The 18,943-nt window shown below is 46.0% G+C and overlaps 1 protein-coding gene across 2 annotated transcripts in view; it reads right to left on the bottom strand.

The window, feature by feature from the left end:
- pea (ATP-dependent RNA helicase pea) overlaps positions 1-18,943 on the bottom strand; it is a 274,698-nt gene that overhangs the window by 121,754 nt on the left and 134,001 nt on the right. The gene's annotated exons all lie outside the window — the stretch shown is intronic.

Raw genomic sequence — 18,943 nt, 5'->3', positions numbered from 1 at the left:
CAACCACAGATGACTCTCCATTTTGCCTAGTGTCCAAACATTCGCTGTGCAACATGTCATGAAAAGCCCTTCTGAGCAAGGAGACACTGGATAGTCTCCACACGTGAAGTCGAAGCGACTGCAGTCTTGTGGAAGATGTTTGCGTGTGGCTGTTTGAGTAGATCTTGTCGTGGAGGGAGTTCTCTCGGTAGATCTACTAGAAGTTGCAGGAGGTCTGGAAACCACTCAGCATGGAGCCATAGCAGAGCTACAAGGGTCATCATCAGATATTTGGACTCTCTTGTCTTGTTGAGCATTCTTCTCATAAGACAAAACGGGGGAAAGGCGTACACGTCAATGATGTCCCTCCGTTGTTGAAATGCATCCTGCCATAGAGCCTGAGAGTCCAGTACTGGAGGACAGTTCAGCGGAAGCTTGCTGTTCAGAGATGTTGCGAACAAGTCTAGAGTTGGGGAACCCCACAAAGTCATGACTTTGTTGGCTATCTGATGATTCAAAGACCCTTCGGAGCCTACTATCTGAGTTGCTTTGCTCAGATTGTCCGCGAGCATATTTCTCTTGCCGGGAATGAATTGAGATGATAGAGTCATCTGAAGATCATTACTGCAAAAGGTACTACCCTGTTTGTTTGTGTAAGCCAATGCTGTGGTGATGTTGCTCACCAACGCCATAGAATGACCTGCCAGATTTATGTGCTAGTACCTTTCTGACTCTGACCAAAGGCAGGAGATCGTATGGTGCAGCAGGTGATCCCCCATCCTTCTTTTGATGCATCTGTGAAGAGCATCAAATCCAGAGGGGGAATGAGAAGATTCAGGACTCGCCAAAGGTTTTCCCCTACCATCCACCAACTCATATCCGTCACCTGATCCTGAGTTATGAGAACTCGGCTGTTCAGTGGGTCGGAGTGTTGGTTCCACACGGACTTAAGCTGCCACTGCAGGGATCTTATCCTGAGGTGGCCGTTTGTAACTAGATTGATGAGAGAGGTTAGGTGGCCTAACAGACTCAACCAACAAGAGGTTGGAAGAACTTCTTTCCTGAGGAAGGGTGCAGCCACTTCCTTCCATCTGTATACCCTTTCATTTGATGATCTCTTGGAGGGTGTCTATGATCATACCGAGGTATACCAAGTCTCTGTGAGGGTTGCAGTTATGATTTCTCGAGATTTATCACGACCCCCTGATCCTGACAAAACTCGATAAGCATGTCTCCGAGTCTGCTAGGATCAGCTAGTCGTCCAGATATCTGAGAAGACAGATGCCGTTCCTGTGAGCACAAGATGACACTAGGGCAAACACTCTGGTAAATACCTGAAGAGCTGTCATGAGGCTGAAGCATAGAACCTTGAACTGGTATGCCTGTCCCTCATGAATGAATCATAGATAATTCCTTGAAGACGGATTTATTGGGATCTGGAAGTATGCGTCCTTTAGATCCAGTGTGCACATTAATTCCCTTGGACGTACCGCTTCGATGTACGTGTCTGCTGTCTCCATTCTGAAGTGAGACTGTTGAACAAACTTGTTCAGAGGGGAGAGATTGATGATGGCTTTCAGTCGCCTTTTTTCACCAGAAAAAATTGACTGCACAAGCCTGGAGACCCGACTACCACCTCTTGGAGAGCACCCTTCTACAGCATGGTCTAGACTTTGTCGCTGAGGGCCAGCTCCTTTGCGGATCCTTTCGCATAGAAGCCTAGATCCACTGGATCCCCAGTCAGAGGAGTGAGAGATTGAATGAACGGGACGCGATACCCTAGGGCAATCACATCGACCGTCCAGGGATCTGCCCCGTGGACCTGCCGCCTCTGCCAGCGGTGCTGTAGGCATCCTCCGACAGGTGGCAAAGCCGCACTGGACCTGGAAGGCTTCTGGGTCTCGAATATTTCATCGAGAACCATATCCTTCCTTTCCTCCAGGTGGAACCAGGAGTGGACAGCCTGTTGATGGCCCTCATACAAGCAAGGCCCTCATACAAGCAAGGACCTGCCAAAAGCTATGTTCTGACTCACGTCTCTCCTGTTTGGAGTGATAGTTTGGACTAACCGTCTTTGGAAGATTCACATCCTCCGAGTCTAAGGGGTTGTCCACCTCCAGGCTCACATCCAGAGCCTGGGGTAGGTCAGGGTCATCAACTGAAACCGTGGATGGGCCCGCCACTGGGAACCGTGTCTGTGTCTCAGCCTCTCTAGCGTCCCGTGTCGCGGCGTTCATACATTTCGTCTTCATGTCCTTCGGTTACCTACGCACAGGACGTTCTTCCACGGTCTTAGGAAGGAGAACCTGCAAGGCCTTCAAGGACTTCGACGAAGCCTTGGCAGTAGGAGCTGGAGGCTCCTGCTCTGGAGGAGGTACAGTACCGAAACTGGACGCTGGTCCGGTGGCACTATCTCAATGTCTTGAGGGTTGAAGGGATAGATTACAATCTCCCTTGGCGAGCCTATGTCCCTACTCGTTCTAGGATGATGATGATGGCGTGAGGTAAAGTTACGCCTCTCATCCGTTTCTTCTACTTCTTGGTTAAGACTTCCTGTGTTTTCATCTGTGTAAAAGGTAAGTTGACCATATAAGAATCAGAAGTGGCATGGGCTTCAGCACGCAATGGGGTGGAGGTGATCTGCGCGCTTTGTCTACCATCGACCTCCTTCTGGGGTCTTGACTCCCAACTGATGAGCTCGACAAGGGTTTCAGAGGGATTCTAGGGGTTGCTCTGACTGTAACAGTCAGGGGTTGTGGCGGTGGAGCCTTCAGGATAGTGGACATGAAAGTCGACATTGATGGAGGAAGCTGTGAACCCCTGGGTACACCCTGGAGGTCCCTAGAAGAGTGTCCCTTGGGTGTAACTCCAGAAAGATTGCCAGTCGATGGAGGATATAACCTCTGAGGCAGGGGAACACGATCCTTCGGATGCCAAGGAAGGTCCGGGCTAATAGGCACATTTGCAAATCTATTAGGAGGCTCCTTGAACCTTTCTGGGAAGAGTGTCAATCTTCCGCTCGAGGGGACGCAGAAGGGCAAGACGGCCGAGACGAAGGTGTTGCATCCGCACTTGCTCGCGATTCTGACACATCTACTCGCAAATTGCTCACAAAATTCCCCAATTGGCTAGTGAAATCGCGAGATTCACACACAAAATCGCAAACTTTACGGGTCAACGGACGCAATTCACGTGCAGAAGAGCTCGCAACAGGAAGACTAGGAGCCACAGAGGGAGAGGAAGGTCTAGCGCCTTCCTGCTGCCCCAGAGAAGCACCTACGTCCGACGAAGTAGGCAGAGGAGGCCTCTGAGTAGGGACTATTCTAGATGGAGAACACATCACAACGGGACGCGTTTCCAAGCATCACGAAGTAGAGTGCTTCGCTAAAACTCCCAATGCTGTGAAAGGCCCTGATGGTTTAGCTGGACGCCTGTTTGAGGAGTGGTCGCTCTCATCATCAGGTTTGATCCGAGGTCGTTAGGAAGGTCTGGTTGAGGGGCTACGAGCTGATGGACTGTGCGTAAGCCTACCTCCACCTCTAGACGAGGAATGTCTACACCTTGATAGCGAACACGAGGTTTGTGATCTTGAAGCAATCGTTAAAGAACGGCATGAACGCCGCGAGTGCCTATCTCGCGAATGTGAGCGTCAGCTTCACGAGCGAGAACATCGTTCTCGTGAACGATACCCTCATGAGCGCGATTGCCACCCTCGTAAACGTGAGCGTCGTCCTCGCGTGCGCGAGTACCGTCCTCGTGATCTGGATCCTGACGATCTAGAACACGATCGTGAAGAATGCGATCGCAAGACTTCTCATGAAGAGGAAGGCCTCCGAGGAGAGAAGACCTACGGTCTCTTGAGCGCGAAGCTCTAGAGCGTGATCGTCTCCTAGGCGAAGAATGCTCTGATCGTGTTAACCTACGATCATTACAATCTTCCGATCGTCGCGAACAGCGATCAGGGGAAGAAGGTCCAGAGGGGCGAGGCGATGGCGATGCTCGTCCCCTAGCACTGCTGATGGAAGGCGCCCTGATCCCCAGAAGATCGTCACTTGCAACCTGAGGGTTGCTGTGGGAAGAAACAGAGGGTTGAAGGTTAAGGAACGACGAGGTCCCAGGATGGAGAGAGGGTTCATCATCAGCAGGGGGTCGTTGGAGAGGCAAACATAAACGACCATCCTCGTCCACGCGTGGAAGGGCCATGGGAAGGCGACAGATGGACCTCGCACAGATCTAGAGCGTGAGATGTCGACGACTTCGGAGAAGGATCGCTCCTAGCACCACGCTGAAGAAGGTGCAGCAGCTCCTTCGAAGTGGGTCCCGAAATCCCTAAGGATGACCACACTTACAGCAGATCTGAAAGGGAGAAAGGCTGGCCAGCAGCTGGAGGAGAAGTTGCTCCTCCAGGGGAAGCAACAACCCCACCAGTACCACGGGGTAGCCAAGGAGTTACACGATCTGCACTCCTACTCGAACGTAGGTTGTGAGAGCGTGCGCGAAAAGGAGCTTTTGAGAGAGATTTTGGGGTGCGAGAAGAAGAAAGCACACCACTTGCCCGGAGAGAACGATCGCGCTTAGTCGTCTTCTTCCTAAGCCGCCCAAACTTCTTCCATTGGGAGGCAGATCACTCCCTACACTCTACACAAGGTGAACCCTGCTCACATTGATGCCCTCAGCATGTAGGAGACAGAGTGCGGGTCAGTCTCTAATGACGACATGAAGGTCCCGCACACAGCACCCACTCACCCTGGACACATTCACATGGTGAAGGCGATCGCAGAAGAAGACACGCACACCTGCAAAGAGAAACCAAAAATTAAAAAGTTCAATGACAGGCAGGAGGAAAGAGTACACGTCCGATCTCTACTGAGACAAAAGAAAAGTGACATTTCTCACAGCTGTGAGTGCATATAGAGGTGGCTGGGTAGCCCCCCAGCCACCCCCAGCCTACCCGCTTAAGGGGACCGTCCGCCATAGTATTTTGACATACCAACTTTCAGAAATCAAAAATTGTTTTATTGCTTCTATGTAAGCATATTATACATGCTCTCCAGAAGTTTCAGCCAATTATTTTAACAAATAATGAAGATATAGCGGTCTTTAAATGATGACGTCATCTTTACTGCGTCATCTGCATGACTGAGTTTGACAGATTCGTCTTTGTGTGTATATTTTTGCCTATAAACAGTATAGCGATTTTTTCACTTATGTTTCAAAATCTCGTACGTCTGGCAGAATTGGATGGCATTGGTAGAGGGTAGGTGAACGAAATCTACGTCCTACGAGTACAGCAGCTAGGAATTTCAAAGACGTAAAGAAGTTATAATGCATGTGTTAGTTTACTTGCAGTTCGTATGTACATTGTGTTTTCACAACGTCCTCGGGAACTTTATAGCAAGGCCAATGTTACCTAAGGTCATAGAAAGAACAAGTAGTCAATTATTTTTTCAAATAATGAAGATATAGCGGTCTTTAAATGATGACGTCATCCTTACTGCGTCGTCTGCATGACTGAGTTCGACAGAATTGTCTTTATGTTTATTTTTGCATCTCTCTCTCTCTCTCTCTCTCTCTCTCTCTCTCTCTCTCTCTCTCTCTCTCTCTCTCAAATTACTGTATATTAAAGAGGCATTTACAAAATTACAATAATACCAATGTTCAACTCTCTCTCTCTCTCTGAGTTGTATCTATGCGCCGGTGAGTGAAATACACTTGTGCGTCCCTAAAAATATCCTGATTTAACGCGGATAACAAAATGCTATCGAGTGCAATATAGCTACAAGTTTTCGTGAATAGTCGGTGATTAGTTTGAGGGCAGAAAAGTGGGATAAAACGTCGGCATAGGATAGTTATCTTGTGAATTAATAAAAATCTGATCAAGATGGCACTGTATAACACAGGCAACTCGTGGAGAGACATCGCTGGAGTCAGCAAAAGTAAATTCCATGAGTTGGCGAAACAGGAGCTCAACCGTCTGATAACAGAGGTCACTAGTAACTCCAACCAGTGTGACGGAAAAATAATCGCAGACATATTGAAACAATATGATCCAATAAACTGGAACAAATCTGTGGAAAACATCAGCAAAATGATAGAAAAAATTCCAAAGAAGATCCAAGTGATAAAGAGACTTATAAAGAAAGTCTACATCAATCAACACATTCCATCAAAGAACAATAATAAGTCCAATATGGTGAATATGCTGATTGATGCATTGGGAAAAAGAATGCCAAAATGGTGTAATACATATAAGATATGGTATTCCATTAATAATCCTCAACAAAGGTATTCTGCTCAACATGCTTAGTCTGGATAGAAAATATAATTAAGTCGAGACTAAATCTGCAAATAGTTGAAGAAGAAGAAGAAGAAGAAGAAGAGAAAAATGAACAGGATATGTGTAAGGATGCAGAGGAAATCATTGATATAACTTAAGATGCCATCCAACAACATACTTATGAAGAAATAAATTATCAGATGGAAACAAATAATAGACCCAAGAGACTCTACCCAGACCTACATAATCTTAGGGAAGAGCAAGAAAAGAAAGATATAGTCTGCAATATGCTGAAAAGAGGGAATTGCAGATTTGGCGAAAGATGCTACTACAAGCATCCAAAGATATGCCATAATTATGAAATATATGGTAGATGTGCGTATTTAGATGGATATGGAGACAAATGCAGAGATCTCCATCCAAAAATATGCAAAAACCTAAAAGAAGGAAAAGGATGCAGTTTCAACAAAAAATGTCGATATATACATCATGCAACCATGAAGGAGAGTAAGAAAACTTAGCAAACTGAAAAGAAAAATGAGAGCAAAAATGAAACAAAAAAAGAAACAAAAAAGCAGGCCGCGTATATACCGCGCTATGCACCAAAAACCCCAAGATATGAGGCCTTTCAACCCAAATCTGCACATGTAGAGCCCAACTACAAAGAATGCATCTATAATGGCAGGGGTTGGTGCAGATATGGGGATAATTGCAGGTATACACACAAAAATAAATATGAAGGCGAAAGAACAAATATAATAGAAAAGTTGGATTTTTTAATGGCAGAATTCTGGGAAATGAAGAAAAGAACATCATATCAGAACAGGAAGGAAGCATGGGAGAATCCATATTATTACCAATATTAAATAATGGGGATGAAACACAAACCATAATAGTGATGAATGCACAGGGTTTAGTCACGAGTAACTCTAAAAGGAAAATAGAGTTCTTAGAAGAACTAACCCAAATTGAAAAAATATATATTAAATATAAGTGAAACATGGTATTCCCAAGAGACTGGTAGTGATGACCAGATAAAGGGTTTCCAAACTTATAGATCTAACAGAACAAATAGGAATCAAGGGGGAACCGCAATATATGGAAGAGACATAAATCAAGGAAAAGTCTGTGAAAAATACAGCAACACAGAATGTGAATTGATTGCGGTAGAATTTGAATCTGAAAAACTAGTGAATATTGTAGTTTACAGACCCCCAAATACTAAGGAGTTTGACATAATAATAGAAAAAATAGATGATATATGTAGAAACCATAAAGACTGGAATATACTCCTATCCGGAGATTTTAACTTTCCTTTCGTGGATTGGAAAGAACGGATAGAAGAAAGTGGTTGTATGTATACATATAAAAAAGAGAGTAATAGTAGCGCAGAAGATAAGAGGCAATTTGAAAAGCTTCAAGATATGCTATTAGAACATAATATGCAACAAATAAACCACATTCCAACAAGAAAGAAAAATGTCCTAGATCTAGTATTTGTGAATGAGGTGAATTATGTTAAAGAAATAATAGTGTATAACACGGGAATTTCAGACCATAATGTCATAGAATTAATAGTCCATTCCAAAGCAAGTGATCACAGAATTAATCAAAGCACAATACATTGGGAAGGATATGGAAAATATAAAAAATTTTAAGTAATTTTTATTTTTCCTAACATACTTACCGAGAACTACTTTCTTAGGAGTTACCTGTAATCTCCTCTCTACCGACCAGAGTTTTGTGTAGTATACCCTACACCCGTTTGCTATGGAGGGCTAACCCGGGAGTGAGAGAACGTGCCCCGAGGGTAGCCTTGAGCTAGGTCGAGGTCCGCTTGGGTCCCGTTAGTCAGTAAGTTCCTCGGATGTTGCAAAAAGTCCCTGCAAGGGCAGAAAGGCACTCGGGGAAGGTAGGGAGGGCCATTACCCGAAAGTAGTTCTCGGTAAGTATGTTAGGAAAAATAAAAATTACTTGAAATTTTTTATTTGTTCCAACACAAATACTTACCTCGAACTACTTTCTTAGGAGACTTACACTTTAGGAGAAGGGAGTGGCTTCCTGGCCTTCAGACCCAGCAAAGCGGACGCCAAGAATCCTAGATATGAACTAGATTCTTAAAACTGGGAAACGAACGGTAGGGTAAACAACACAAAGAGCTCACGTTAGTGTCTAAGTACTCACCCTTTGAAAAATCTTCTGATGTTGAGTCCAGTAACAAAGTTGCAGAGACGTGTTCTTCATTGGTTACATAAGTGTGGTTATCTCCGATAGGGATAGGAAACGGGGATTAGGGTGAAAAGGAACGAACCTGTGTCTCCTGGTTTTGCTATCCACGATTGAGCCTGGGGCTTCACCGTTAAATCACTTGGAGCGCGGAGATGACTGTCCCAATGGAGAACCCGTCTAAGGACCTTCTTGAGTAATCCTTGAGGTAATGGGCAGTAAAGGTCGACTGGTTCGACCAGGTGCCCGCCCGAAGGATCTGGCCCACTGCCATGTTCTTCTCAAAGGCTAAGAAAGTGCTCAGACCTCTGATGTCATGGGGCTTGGGAGTACCTGGCAAGGCTAGTCCCTCCTCCTTGTAGGCCCTGGCAATAACTTGTCTCAACCAAAAAGGATATGGTATTCTTCGATACCTGCTTCTTTGTAACACCTGTGGAGACGAAAAGGCTCTTGATGCCTGGCCGGAGATGTGCAGTCCTCTCAAGGTATTTTCTAATGGCACGGACAGGGCATAACCTCAAATCCTCAGGATTCCCAGTCCTAGGAATAGCTGGCAGAGAGAACCCCTCGAATTTAGGATCCCAGACTGCTGGGTTCTGGGTTTTCGCCACTAACGAAGGGACGAACTTGAAAGAGATCTCTCTCCACCCCTTCGAATGAGAGACGTCATAAGACAGCCCATGGATCTCACCTACCCTTTTCGCAGAGGCCAAGGCCAACAAAAAGACCGTCTTGAGAGTGAGATCCCTGTCTACAATATCCTTCATTGGTTCGAACGGGGGGCTACTTAACATCTTCAGGACCCTAGCTAAGTCCCACTGAGGCACCCTAACAGTTTGATGGGGCAGGACTGTTCAAAACTCCTGACAAGCATAGAGATGTGTCAAGAGGAGCCCAGGTCGATGCCCTTCAGAAGGAAGACTTGACCCAAGGCTGCTCGTACTCCTTTTATAGCTGGGATTGACATCCCTATCCCGTCTCTGAGATATACTAGAAAGTCTGCGATATCTGGGACTGAGGCTTTGAGGGGTTTGATGCTCTTCGAAGCGCACCACTTCGTGAAAGAGGCCCACTTCGCTTGGTAGACCGCTGCCGACGACCTTCTCAGGTATCGCGACATCCTCTTAGCCGTTCCTGACGAATATCCTTCCTTCCTCAGGAGGCGCTCGATAGTCTCCAGGCGTGAAGGCGTAGAGACTGTGGGTTGTCATGGAACCTGAGAAAGTGTGGCTGTTGGAGAAGATCTGGCCTGTTGGGGAGTGGCCACGGAGGATGGCTTGTCAGGTCTTTTAGGTCTGCGAACCACTCTCTCTCCAGCCACCAGGGCGCTACCAAAGTCATCCTTAAGTTCCGGGCAGCCTTTACTCTGTTGAGCACTTGCCTGATCAACGTGAAGGGGGGAAAAGCGTACACGTCTAGGTTGTCCCACTTGTGCTGAAAGGCATCCTCCAAGGCTGCCTTTGGGTCTGGGACAGGAGAACAATACACAGGGAGTTGTGCGTTCAGCTTGGTTGCAAAGAGGTCCATCACCGGGGAACCCCACCGTTGAATGATGAGCCTGGCTACTTCTGGGAGGAGGGACCACTCTGTTCCTACTATCTGACCCATCCTGCTAAGACCGTCGGCTAGGACGTTCTTTTTCCCGGTGATGAACCTTGCCAATAACACTATCTGGTTCGCCTTCGCCCAATCCAGGATCTCTAGGGCGAGATCGCACAACTCCCTTGATTTTAGGCCTCCTTGCTTCTTTATGTACGCTACCACTGTGGCGTTGTCGCACATCAACGCCACAGTGTTTCCCCTTAGTAGATCGATGAAGTGCAGGCAAGCTTTCTGGACTGCCTTCAACTCTAGGACATTGATGTGTAGGCCTTTCTCCCCGTCCATCCAGGTTCCTCTCGCCGTCCCGTTGAGGAGATGGGCTCCCCATCCCTGGTTGGAGGCGTCTGTGAATAGGAGCAACTCGGGAGGCTCGGTAGCGAAGGGCATCCCCTTGAGCGTGTTCGACCGGCAATGCCACCATTCCAGGGAGGGTATTGTGTTTGGCAGGACTGGAATTAATTTCTGGGGCGAGTCCAGTTGGTTCCAGAAGTTCTTCAGGTTCCATTGGAAGGCCCTGAGTCCGAGTCTCCCCTGGGGAACCAGTTTCTCCAACGACACCAGATGACCTATTAGCCTTTGCCAGTCCTTCGCCCTCCTGGGTTGCCCCGACAGAAAAGGGAGAAGGATCTCCATTAGATTGCTTACCCGCTCCTCTGACGGAAAAGCTTTCACTAGTAGGGAATCCAGTGTCATCCCCAAATAGGTCATTCTGGTGGAGGGAGATAGGTTCGATTTTTCTGGGTTGATCATGATACCCAGACCCTTGCAAAACTGGAGAAGTTTTATACCCTGCTCCTTCAAAATGTCCTCTGAGGAGGAAAGAAGCAACCAGTCGTCCAGGTACCGGATGAGGCGAATGCCTTGCTCGTGAGCCCACACCGAGACTGTCGTGAAGACTCTCGTGAATACCTGGGGAGCTGTCGACAACCCAAAGCAGAGGGTCTTGAATTGCAGGATCTGGGTACCCCTTTTCCCCCGGAGAAACTTCCGGCTTGAGGGATGGACCGGGATTTGGAAGTATGCGTCCTTGAGGTCTATGGTCATCATGTAGTCTTTCTCCCTCAAGGACTGCAAGACCGACTTCGGAGTGTCCATTTTGAAATCTGTCTTTCGCACAAACTTGTTGAGAGCTGACAGGTCTATCACCGGTCTCCACCCCCCCCCCCCGTCGCCTTTTCTACCAGGAACAGTCGGCTGTAGAAACCTGGTCCTGGGTGCAGGACCTCCTCCATGGTGCCCTTCTCCAACATCGTGGACACCTCTTCTTGAAGGGCCGCCCTCTTCAACGGGTCCTTGGGTGCCAGCCACTCCGACAGGCTGGCCGGAATTAAAGGCGGGGGTTCCGTTAAGAACGGTAGCCTGTACCCCTCCTTCAGTACGGATACTGTCCAGGGCTCTGCTCCATGAGCCTTCCATGCTTGCCAATGTAGTCTGAGGCATCCCCCAACCTGAGGCTTGGGCAGGAGTAGGGGGCCTCCCACTCTATTTCCTCCTGGAGGAGCGGCCTGAATGGCCTCTCCTGGAGGCAGAATACCCTGTTCTATACGAGGCAGACGCTGCTGGAGCTCCTCTACGGGGGGGCTGTGGCACTGAAGCCCACGAGGAAGAAGGGGCTTCTCTCCTCGTCAGGTTAGGCGGGGCGTGAGAAGTAGAGGGCCCGTCTGATGCTGATCTCTTGTAGGGGGGCCTCCTTACCGGTTGAAGCCTGGGAGCGTTCACTTCCTTTCGTTTAGCCACCTTTTCCATAATCTCTTCTAGCTCTTTCAAGGGGAAAAAGGAGTCACCCCACACAGGAAGGATCCTCATGGCCCTCGCCTCCCTGTCTGGGACTTTCCGGGAAAGCTTCGCCAGAATAGTGTCCCTTTTGCGAAGAACCCAATTCGCTGACAGGGCAAGGGACTGATACGTGAGGAACTTCAGGGTCTTGCCCCCGGAGATGATAAGTTCCCTCAGGAGGTTTTGCTGCTCCGGGTCCGTCAAGTCATATGTGGCTTGAACACCTACCAGTGTGGAAGCCCACCAGTCCAACCAAGAGGAGACGTGCACCAAGTCTTTCGACATCTCCTCCATCATCGCAGCCTCCGACTGCGAAAAGCAAATCGGGGCTGAAGAGGCTCTGTCCTCCGGGGCACCCTGTCCCAGAACGTTGAGGGCAGGCTCCACCTTGCAGGCTCCCGGTCGTTGTCCCTCTAGCACATAAAACCTACTCTGTGTCTTGAGCCCTTGGAGCAACTTCGAGGAGCTCTGCGTTTTGGGAGCTTCGGCATTGCTTGCCACAACTCTATCAACATGAGCCCGTCCCAGGACGAGATCTCGGGCCACAGGCAGGGCCAGGGAGGTTTTCTGTTGGACGGGTGCCTGCATCAAGCGGGTCAGGCTGGACCTCCAGTAGTCCTCATCGGTTGGGACCGGTTCCTCAATCCTATGATGCCTTCGAATGAGGCCTATAACCTTCCGATAGGCCGAGTCCTCGGTCGGGGAACCTTCTCTACCGTCAGCAGTACCTTCCGCCTGATCCCGAGGAGCCGGGTCACCGGGCACTCCCACCGGGCGCTTCGGTTCTGGAACCACAGGCACTCCCCTGCGGTGGTACCGGTCTTCCCCGGCGGGAACCTCCGCACCAGGTTCGGGGGTCAGAACTGGCATCGCCGTGCTGGCGAGGACTACCGTTCGTGTATTCTCTCTGGGGGACGAGGACGCGGATCCCGTGGGCTGACCCGACGGAGGGAACCGTTCCTTTAAGTCCGAGGGCCGAACCAGCTGTGCTGATTCGGCCAGGCTGTCCGTATGGATGCACGGTTCCCCCCGCTGGGCGGGGTGAACCGGAAGCTTCGCGGCCTTCTCGCATTTCTCCCTGCGAGGGTCATATCTGCGTCTGGAGGATGGCCTTCGTGGCGAGAAATCCCTGGACTGCCGGTCCGGGGAATGCTGCAACTCAGACTTACGAGGAACGAAGACCCAATCACCATCGGGGGACCTACTCCTCCTGTACTTCCTCCGTGGAGAGCGGGACTGTTTTCTACTGAACCTCGAACGGGATCTTGAGCGGGAACGCCTGCTCCTGGACCGCTCCCTCCGTCGCCGATGTCTCCTCCTCGTTTCCTCTTCTGAAGAGAACGAAGCCCCACCATCCGAAGAGCCCAACGAAACTGTACCACCCGAACGACGGGCAGAAGCGGGGGCTACGGAGGGCTTTGCGACTTGCTGCGTACCAGAGGTCGAGGGTTGTAGGAAGGTCTCTGGAACCGCCGTCAGAGGAGCTGGAAAAGAGGTTTGGCGCCCTACACTAGGGAACCAGGTATCCAGCCCCTCTTCCATCCACATTGGGGACCTACCTGGCGTTTTAGGGAGCCTCCACCCGAAGGGCTCACTTACCGTGGGGTCCAACTTACCCTGGGCGTCACCAGCCGCTGAAAAACCTGAAACACAGGCCCACGAAGCGGGCGAAGAAACAGGCACAACATTACTACACCACAAGGGGTCGGAGGAGGAAACGTGCCACCCAAGCACAAGGGCAGAGTCTCCAGAACCACCAGACACAGCACTACCAGGCCCCCCACTAGCCTGAGAAGACCCAGCAACCCCCACTTCACACACATTAGACTCCTGGGGAAGGGCCCTCGGCTCGTTCCCCGCAACGGACTTACCTCGTCCCCTACTCTGGGTAGGGGAAGTCGAGACAGAAGCCCCGTCGGACCGTCCACTGGGTGACGGTAACGGCGAAGAGATGCTAGATTTCCTGGGCGAACGTTTCGACGACTTTTTCTTCTTAGTGCCGTAACGCACCCACTGAATCTCACTCCAACTAACACACTCAATGCACGTATCCGATGGCGAGCACATCCTGCCCCTACAGGAAGAGCAAAGGGAGTGAGGGTCTACTTCGGGCTTGGAAAGGAACGCTCCACACGACTTTCCGGCTCTAGGCCCAGGACAACGGCGGATCTGCTCCATAGCACACAACCACAAGGCACAGGAATGAAGGGAATCAACAAGGAATACACTTGGAAAGCACAAGGAAGGGCAGTGAACACGCAAGAACACAAGGGATAAGCACAGAGATACCACGCGGTAACCACGTTGGACACACGAGTTGGACACAAGGGGTCGAAAGAGACGAGAGCGGCGTGATGGTATCACGTCACGACCAGAGAACTTACTGGCTAACGGGACCCAAGCTGACGCCGACCTAGCTCAAGGCTACCCTCGAAGCACGTTCTCTCACTCCCGGGTTAGCCCTCCATAGAAAACGGGTGTAGGGTATACTTCACAAAACTCTGGTCGGTAGAGAGATTACAGGTAGCTCCTAAGAAAGTAGTTCGAGGTAAGTATTTGTGTTGGAACAAATAATGTTTATAGTAAGAATATAAAATGGTCAAAAATAAATGAAGAACTGAATAAAGAATGGAAAAATGTGTTTGTAAGTGATAATATACAGGTAAATACGGACATAATGTACAAAATACTGGAGAAAATTGTTGAAAAATATGTACCGAAGAAAAACAATAAACAAAAGACATGCATACCAAGAGAAAGAAGGATCTTATTTCAAAAATTAGAAAGTGGAAGAAAAATCTTGCAAAAGAAAAAAATGTGTGGAAAATGATGAAAATAAAATGTAAGATAGAAAATGCAGAACAAAAGATTATACAGTCAGAAGAAAATGAAAAAAGAGACTTAGAAGAAAGGAAACTTCAAAATATTAAAAAAAAAACCCTAAGTACTTTACTCCTATGCAAAAAAAATGAATAAAGGGAGATTAGAAATAGGCCCTCTAAGAATTGAAGGACGGCTAACGAATGAAAAAAAGGAAATATGCAACATATTAGCAGAAAAATATAAGAGTGAGTTCACGCCAAGAATTGCGAATGAGAATAATGAAACAGAAATAAGAGAAGAAAATGTTGAATATCTAACGGATATAGATATTAATGAAGCAGATATTGTAAAAGCTATAAACGGAATTAAAAATGGATCAGCAGCCGGACCAGATGGAGTTCCAGCGATTTTGTTAAAAAAAACTGCAAATACTATCGCGAAGCCGCTTGCAATACTGCTAAGACAAAGTGTAGATATGAGCAAGATATATGTTAAAACATACACTAGCTTATATAACCCCTATCTTCAAAAGTGGATCAAGACTAGAGGCAAGCAATTATAGACCTGTTAGTCTAACATTACATACAGTGAACCCTCGCTACTTCGCGGTTCGACCATCGCGGATTCACCACTTCGCGGATTTTTTCCATAACCCATATATATACAGTAATATATATATATATATATATGTATGCATGTATTTATGTATATATGTAGGTATGTATATGTGTATACATATAAATATATATATATATATATATACACACACACACACACACACACACACATATATATATATATATATATATATATATATATATATATATATATATATATATATATATATATATATCTATATATCTAAAGTAGGAAGATGTGATGTAGTTCTAAGGGAAAAGTATGGGAAATATGTCTGGGTAATAAGCAAAGCTCTACCTCCAGTTTGTTTCTACATTATGATCAGAGATAAATGTAAACAAAACATTGGTTGCCATTTTTTATCGTGCTTTTTAGCATGTTTAGGAAATGCATGATATAAAATCACCTTTACTATTTGTGCCTGTTTTAGTTTAGGGTACTGTAGTACATGCATTAAATGTTCTGTACATTAAAGGGTAGTTTGTTAACAGTACTACGTACAAGGGAAGGTTTTAAAAGTCTGAATATACATGTTGAATAAATAGGTAAATATGGTGTCACTACTTCGCGGATTTTCACCTATCGCGGCCGCGACTGGAACCTATCTACCGCGATAAACGAGGGTTCACTGTATTATGAAAGTGTATGAGAGAGTAATAAAAAAGAAAATAATGGATCATTTGGTTAAAAATAATTTTTTTAATATAGGTCAACACGGTTTTGTGCCCGGAAAAAGTACACAAACCCAACTGATAGCACACTATGAAAACATATACAAAAATATGATAGGTGAAAAAGACACAGATGTGATCTATCTAGATTTTGCAAAAGCCTTTGACAAGGTAGACCATAATATATTAAAGAAAAAAATGAGAAAGCATAATATTGCGGGAAAGATAGGAAAATGGGTAAAAGAATTCCTGCAAAACAGAAAACAGATAGTGGTTGCAAATGACGAGAAATCGGATGAAGCTCAGGTGATATCTGGCGTGCCACAAGGTACGGTTTTAGCTGCACTGCTGTTTGTTATTATGATCTCAGACATAGACTGTGATGTTGAAAACTCCGTAGTGAGAAGTTTCGCCGATGACACAAGAATAAGTAGAGAAATTACTTGTGATGAAGATCGGAACTCACTACAAAGAGATCTAAACAAAATATATGAATGGGCGGAGATAAATAGGATGGTATTTAACTCCGATAAATTCGAATCAATGAATTATGGAAACAGAGAAGGAATGGTGTATGCATACAAGGGACCTAATAACGAGACAATCACAAACAAGGAAGCAATTAAAGACCTTGGTGTAATGTTAAATAGGAATATGTTATGCAACGACCAAATAGCAACACTGTTGGCTAAATGTAAAGCAAAAATGGGAATGTTATTCAGACACTTTAAAACAAAAAAAGCTGAACACATGATTATGCTTTACAAAACTTATGTACGTAGTACACTCGAGTACTGCAATGTGATATGGTACCCACACTACCAAAAGGATATTGCACAAAGGTCCTATACTGCTAGAATAGAAGAAGTTAAGGACCTTGACTACTGGGAAAGACTGCAAATTTTAAAACTATACAGTCTAGAAAGGAGAAGAGAACGCTACATGATAATACAAGCATGGAAGCAAATAGAAGGAATTACTGAAAACATCATGGAGCTAAAAATATCAGAAAGAGCAAGCCGAGGTAGATTAATAGTGCCAAAAAAATACCAGGAAAACTAAGGAAGGCGCACAGGACATTAATCCACTACGCACCAGCATCGATAATGCAGCGACTATTTAATGTGCTGCCAGCTCATCTAAGAAACATATCAGGAGTGAGCGTAGATGTGTTTAAGAATAATCTCGATAAATACCTAAGATGCATCCCAGACCATCCAAGACTGGAAGATGCAAAATACACCGGAAGATGCATTAGCAACTCTCTGGTGGATATACGAGGTGCCTCACACTGAGGGACCTGGGGGAACCCAAACAAAAAATAAGGTAAGGTAAGGCTGGCGCGCTCTCTCTCTCTCTCTCTCTCTCTCTCTCTCTCTCTCTCTCTCTCTCTCTCTCTCTCTCTCTCTCTCTTTTCAAAATCTCATACTTCTGGCAGAAATGGAAGGCATTGGTAATCTATGGTCTATGAGAACAGCAGCTAGACTTTCCAAAGACCTACAGAATTTATAATGCATCTATTTGTTTACTTGCAGTTCGTATGTACATTCTGTTTTCACAACGTCCTTGGGAACTTCAGAGCAAGGCCATGTTACCTATGGTCATAGAAAGAACAAAAAATAAGCAGAGAACAAGAATAAAGAACCAAGAAGAGAGGGAAACATGAACAAGAGTACAAAGCTGAAACATGCTAACTAAAACACTGGCAACAACAAGAGATCGCTGGCAACTCATGACATCCATACGCCAAGTGTAATAGGAAACTTAGGGTTTAAATACCTTCTTTAGGGTGCGTTTATGTAGGAATAAGCAATAAAAGTTATCATACTAATGTTATCTTGATTTCTTTAAGAAAAGAAGCGAAAATTTGTTGCAAATCTTTGGGAGCTCATAACTCAAAAACAAACTTACTCACACTTAGGTACATTTTTCTCACTTAGTTATTGTTCGATTTTAGAGAGAAATGTTATTTTCATTATAAAATAAATTTTTGAACATACTTACCTGGTAGTTATGTATATAGCTTACGTCCCTGACGTCACGACAGAAAAATAAAAAAACTTGCGCCAATCGCCGATTGGATAGCCAGGTGTAACACCTGTGCGCTCCTAGTGAGGTATCCAGAAACCATCCCATGGATATCCATATTTTCCATGCCTCTAGTCTCTAGAGGGGAGGAGGGGGGATATTTGATTATACATAACTACCAGGTAAGTACAGTATGTTCAAAAATTTATTTTATAATAAAAATAACATTTTTAAACACAAGACTTACCTGGTAGTTATGTCTATAGCTGATTAACACCTTTGGTGGAGGGTTAGAGACAGCTGGTATAAATGGAATTTTACTTAAGCATTAATAAACAAACTTAAGGGTTCGTACCTGATAAGGAAGTTGACTTCAATGAATCTTTCATTATATCCACTTTCCTTATGAGATCCAGCAATCCACCCAGGGGGCTGAAGACCTCTAAGAGTTGTCAAAACGGTCTAAAAACCTCTATGTGACAATACCTCTTCCAATAACCTTGTTCCGGGGCGTTCTCAAGGAACAAATAGAACATCTGACTAAAATCAATGATTGTGGGTGACTGTCGCAATCGCCACAACAACCATAAAAATATAAGAGTTCCAAGAGAAGAAAAAGGTATTAGGATATGGGAACTTAGTGGAGGGTTCCTCCCCCACTACTGCACTCGCTGTTACAAATGGTCCCAGAGTGTATCCGTCCTCATAAAGAGTCTGGATATGATACAAAAAGTGTGAAGTGAACACAGATTTAATCTTCCAAAAGATTGCGTCCAAAAGCTCTGTCACAATCCATTCTGCTTGAAGGCCACTGAAATTGTTACAGCACTAACTTCATGTGTGTTGACCTTCTAAAAAATTAGAGACAAGTCTCACTGTAAATCGCACGAGCCTCTCCTGTAAGAGTTTGATGAAAAATGAA

The sequence above is a fragment of the Palaemon carinicauda genome, chromosome 1 (genome assembly GCF_036898095.1).
Source record: "Palaemon carinicauda isolate YSFRI2023 chromosome 1, ASM3689809v2, whole genome shotgun sequence".
NCBI classification, from domain to species: Eukaryota; Metazoa; Arthropoda; class Malacostraca; order Decapoda; family Palaemonidae; genus Palaemon; species Palaemon carinicauda.
Note: the sequence above shows the minus strand (reverse complement) of the source record. Positions and strands in the feature narration are given on the sequence as shown.